This window comes from Parasteatoda tepidariorum, chromosome 4, assembly GCF_043381705.1.
Source record: "Parasteatoda tepidariorum isolate YZ-2023 chromosome 4, CAS_Ptep_4.0, whole genome shotgun sequence".
Classification (NCBI taxonomy): domain Eukaryota; kingdom Metazoa; phylum Arthropoda; class Arachnida; order Araneae; family Theridiidae; genus Parasteatoda; species Parasteatoda tepidariorum.
In genome coordinates, this window is record NC_092207.1 from 79,309,309 (window position 1) to 79,315,695 (window position 6,387).

Below are 6,387 nucleotides of genomic sequence, written 5' to 3' on the forward strand. Positions count from 1 at the left end.
ATTACAATTTGCTAACATCTTATGCAAGATCCACTAAAGTAAAAAACAGGCTGCTTTCTTTTGTCACGTGTCACGTCACCCCATTATGACGAAAAATAAAGTGTAAATAGTTCTGAAACAATTGAAACAAAAATAACTTTATTTTAAAAACAGTGAATGAAAGAAAAATTTGTCTGTATGTAACAATAATTAATATTTTTAATAAATATGCAAGAAATAAAGATCAATATATTTTAATTCATAATCATAGTAAAACAGAATATACTTTGTCAAAAAATATTTTAAAAACATAATGGAATAAAGGATAAATAAAAAAATGAACAGTACAACTAAATTCCGTCCTACTATGCTTAATTAAGTAGAATATATAACAAAGAATATAGTAAAAATAAAAGTAAAAAAAAGTAATACAAAAAGCTTATTCACAAAGAAACCTTACTTAATAGATTTTGATTTTGTTAGCATGATAAAGTTTTGGCCAGGCATTTCTAGGATAAATAAATCTCTTTTGCAAATTCCAACTCTATTTTTTATTGTTGCATAAATAATTGGTGTGGACTATATGGCGTAGAATATGTGTAAATAGTAGACATGTGTAAAGAGCATATAAATAATTCCCTAATTTAATTCACTGCATTGCTTTTAAAAAAAAACTAAAAATTAGATGCTTATTAATCAAATATGTAAAAAAAAAAAACTCTAACTCACAAGTAAAGACCTCAAAGATTATACGCCAATCATATTGTACATATTTTCATATAAAACAAGTTGCTAAAAAATTAACACGTAAAATATTTTTTCATAATACAGTAGACTCTAACAAAGCTGCAATGTTTTTAAAATGTAAAAATCTGATGTTTATAATAGTTGCAAATCCAAAAATTAATTAATCCAATTCTAAAATCTAAACTTCATAATAAGAAATAAATACAATGCAATATGCTTTCTCTCATTATTAAACATAAACTTATAAAACAAATTTTAAAAAAAAATTAGTTTTATTGTTTACGCACATTTATATCAGATCTTCATAAACCTAATGCAAACATGGACGATTCGTTAGTTTCATTTTTCAAAATTTTTTTGTTCTTAGAATACCTTTGACAAGAAAAAAAACATAAAATATAAAAATTATAAATCCTTAATAATTGTCATTAATCCTTATTTCTATGCATTTTAATATAAATTCATAAATAAAAAAAATACGAAATCTGTGAATTTCTAAAATCTACAAGCTCATTGATTTTTAGAAGGTTTTCTGTACAAGGGAATTTTTTTGACTAGGTACTTCACCTTGGTTGAAAGAATATTTGAAATCAAAGTTTACCTTTTAGCGTTAAAATCTTCGCCCATTTCTATTTGAGCTAAAATTAAATCATATTTTCTGGCTTTAAAGTTATTGCTACATGGCAGCAAATTTGTTTAGGAACACTGAATACTCATACCAACTTCTTAATATTATAGGCTAACCATTTCTCACACTATATCAAAGTCACTTTTATTAAAATTTTGTTTTTGAAGAGATATTTTTACAACTAGAGTAAAAAAAAACAGACAAAATGTCTTTCCCGAATGAGCGGCTTATCTACAGAAAGTGCTTTTTATAAACCAGTATTCTTCATGATTCGCTGATAATAATTGAGGTACATTTCTTGTCAGTATTGAGGTACAAAATACAGATAAGATTATAAATATTCATTTTTGATACAGAACACTCAACTAAAGCATTTATTGATTTAATAAACAAAAAGCGTGCAAACTTATAAAAGTTTCTCTATACTGACTTACAATCATGAGAAAACCTCCCTGAAGGAGATTTTCTAATGATGGTAAGTCACTGGGATGAAAATATCAGTATTTTCATTACCTGGAAATGAAAGTAAAAATCGGTAGCAACATTGTTTCATTTTTACCTTGCTTTCAGGATAAGTGATCTATACTAATCTGTGACTAAAATGACAAATTTAACAAAATAATAACAAATACATATGACTGTTTTTTCCTGAAAAAATGTGAAAAGTGATGAAGACTTTCTAATTAGGAAAATTCTTTCAATTTTACCTTAGACCTTAGCTTAAAAAAAAATTCTTGCCTGAAAGAGATTTCACATTGTAAATATATATATAAGTAATAAGTCATTGTTGCTGTGTATATTTTACCTCTTTCAAAAACAAGATAAAAATGAAAAAGCTTGGCAAAAGGAATCAATTAGCAAGCATAAGATATGAAGTTATTTTTATAGAGAAAACAAATTTGTAGAAAAAATCTATTCAAAAACTATAAATACTTAAGATTTGAAGTGACCTCAAAAGTTTTGTACACTAGAATATTTCTGCTCTTGTACAGAATTACTCACTGGGATTTTAAAGTGAAAAAATTATGACAACTTACAAATTTTTATACAATTTAAAAAAAAAAATTAGGACAAAGAAATTAAGTAGATTTATGTAAGATTTTATATGATTCATAAATTAGTGTTGGTTCACTATTCCAAAATGCATGTGCATGCCAATTTAACATCAAATCCATATATCACTCAACCTAATAAACTTTAGTTTATACAGAATCATTTCAAGCAATATCCATTCAAGTTCTAGTGGAAGTTGTTAAATGTAATACAAGATTAACTGTTGCAGTGTTATCTAGCTCCTTTGAAATAAGTATCTTTTAATCCTGTCATTATTTACCAATGAGTACTTGGTCTCATATACATTTCATTATTATTTGGTATCATATAGACTGCAGTTGTGGCAAGCTACAAGTGGAAAAAGACCACTCCTTAATGGACATATCCCGCAAGCTGAATAATTAAAAGTCAACAATGAACTGCAAATTCTTTTCAGAAATGAAATGTGAGTGGTGATTGTTCGAATGTAACCTGAGTCGGATGATCCACGAAACTAAGTGGAAGAAAATAAAATCAGTCATCACACTTGGGTAAGTCATGTTATATGGTTGCTAGCCATGGTGATTTTATCAAATATAGAAGATAAATATTTTCTTCTTCTTTATAAATGTCAAAATACTTAAAAAATAGGTAATTTTGAATCTTAAAAGCATTAATTTTATGTAATAAATATTATTAAAATAATACATAAAATATTACATATTGCTACTAAATGTTGATGCAATATAACAAAAATAAGAACTATCAAGGTAACTGAAATTCTATTTAAATGAATCATATTTTTTAAAAAAAAAATAGGACTATAGTTTATGTTCTACATTGATGAAATTTTACACATAAACAAGGATAACAAAATAAGAATACAATGACATTTTTTAAAGATAGCGAATAAAGTCATCCCTTTTTCTTCTAGAAAAGGATATTGAAGATTAAAGGAAACATAGCCACAATCCAAAAAGATTGAGAACTCCAGCAAGTATAATTTCTTTGGAAAATTAGATTGTAATTTATTGTATTTTAACTTGTTAGAAAATAAAATTAAACGGCTTTTTCAATGAGTTGTTTTCAACCACCTTATTTCTAATAAAAATGTTAACTACACAGAGAATATTGTTGCGTGTCGGTGTAAAATAAGATGAAAATAAAATATTAATTAATGCTTAACAATTTGTGACTCTACTTTTACTGAGACGTAGTGAGTGAACTCCAAAATTGAAGAACATATAGAAGTATCCAAAGTTATACATTTACTGCCAATTCTTGCTTTTAAACATATACACACTTTTAAAAAGTTACAAAAAATTCACAATTAAACTCTAAATAAGGTAAAATTAAAAATGAATTTAAAAAATTATTTTAGAATTAAAAAAAAAGTTTTCAAACTAATTTAAATATTTCGAATAATTTTTTTTTTAACGTTGAAGGTATCATTTTAGGTTCATACATTGAGGTTGTGTCCACACACTTTTGCTAACATTATATTTACTTAGGCAGTAAAAAAAATAGATGCTGAATTTTGACTATACATATGTTAAATAATATAGGGTGTGATCAGAAAGTTGATGTGGTTATAGAATGTTATTATATGGAGAAAAGTTTGAACTCTTTACATCACTGATTAATTAAGTTGATAACTAATATGTTGATTTAATCTTGCAAAATTTAAAATAACTAATTTGCAAGGAAAGATATTTTATTTTATAACCAGTATTGAACAGCCGATTCAATTTGAGTTTACTACTATCAAAGTTCAAATCCATGGTCTTGTAATTTTGAAACCAATCTAGAAGACCAGGGAACACCTGCATCAAGTAATGAAACAAACTAACTTTCGTGGAGGGCTTTTTAGTAGAATTAAGCTGTATTTGAGCTACATGAAGAGGAAAACTGTGAAATTCTCTCCGATTAGCCCCACGGCATAGGGGTTCTAACCCATGATTCATCTACCACCTAGGACATTTTACATCAGCAATGTGGTCAGTGTTGCATGGCATGATTTTTTACTATTTTTTATTTTATTTTATAACCAACGTTTAACAGCTAACCCAATTTTTCTGGTTTATGACTTCTAATGTTCAACTCCATAGCCTTGTAATTTTGAACCTAATCCAGAAGACAAGGTAACTCCTGGATCAAGTATTAGAAGAAATTTTGTCTTCGTGGAGAACTTTTTGATGGAACTAACCTACATTTGCGTTACAAGGAGACAAAAACCTCCCACGGTTAGCTTGATGGCAAGGGGACTTTAACCCATGATCCAGCTATCACTGAAGATATTTCACGTCAGCATCGCGGTCACTGAAAGCCGGATGCAGAATTCGTATCTACAAGCCATCCCCAGGATTCAAACCCGGTTCACCTTATTGGAAGGCGAACATTCTATGTCCTGAGCCATCATGACTCTGCATGGTATGATTATAACTGTCATTGAACAGCCAATCCAAATTTTTGGTTTTAGGACAATTCATATTCAATTGCATAGTCTTGTAATTTTGAACTCAATCCAGAAGCCTTGTAATTTTGAGCCCAATCCTTTTTTACTTTATTTTATAACCGAAGTTAAACACTCAGTCAAATTCTGAGAGGGCTTTTCGTGGAATTTTTTTTTTTATGTAACTCACCAGAATTTGAGTTAAAAGGAGATGAAAATCACGAAAACCACCAACAGGTAGCACAACGGCAAGGAGATTCTAATTCATGATCCATCTGCAACTGTAGATACTTGACGTAAAAACTGTGGTTGATGCGAACCAGGAGCAAAATTCATACCAACCAGCTACCACTGGGATTTAAACGTGGGTCAGCTCATTGGAAGGCGAACGCTCTACGCCTTAAGCCATGGAGGATCATTGAATTTATTATTTATTTTCTAAAACTCCTCTCTGTAAAAGGAAATAAAGATGGATTCGCGGAGGATTTTTTGGTGGAACTATCCCGCATTTGCTTTACATGGCGAGAAAAACCACCAAAACCTTCCACGGTTAGCCTTACAGCAGAGGGACTAACCCATGTTCCATTTACTACTGAGGATATTTTCCGTAAGCACTGTGGCCGGTGCGAGCCGAGTGCAGAATTCATATCGACCAGCCATCGTTGGGATTCAAACCTGGTTAACCTTATTGGAAGGCGAACGCTTTATCCCCTGAGCCACCACAGCTCAGAATAAAGTTTTTTTTTATTTCATGACCGTCGTTGAACAGCTTATCCAATTTTTAGGTTTACAACAACTAATGTTCAACTCCGCAGCCTTGTAGTTTTTTTTTTAACCTAATCCAGAAGAAAACAGAACACCTGGATTAAGTATTAAGAGAAATTTGTCTTCGTTGAGGACTTTTTGATTGAGTTAACCCGCATTTGCATTACATGCAGAGAAAGACCACGAGAACCTCCTACGATTAGTCTGACAACAAGGGGACTCTAACCCACGATTTGTATACTACTTTGAATAGATATTTCACGCCAGCACTGTGGGCAGTGCAAGGAATTCGTATCAACCAGTCATTGCTGGGATTCAAATCCAGAAGGCGAACGCTCTATTCCCTGAGCCATCACAGCTCTGCATGGTATGATTGATTGAAACGTTAAACGTTTTAGAAAGCTAAACATGAAAAAAAAACTATCAGTGATAGAAAGAAAACAACAGACTTGAGTGTGAAAGAGGCATTCACAAAAAGTGAAAGAATTAAAACAATTGAATAGATATTAGTTGTTGCGGATTTCTAAAATAATGTGAATAGTGGATTTATAGAAACAGTTTTAAAATCCTGTCATTCCTCACAATGAAGTAATATTTTAAAAATGACAATGCATTTAATGTTATCAATGATGTTTAAGTAGTAAATGAAATGCAGCACATGAAATTTCACTTTCATGTAATGGAGCAAAACACACCCATAACAACTTTCAATGAAGATACAATTCAATTCAAACAATTTTCAATGGAGATCCACAGAATGGTGGTTGGTTAAGGACACAAGAAA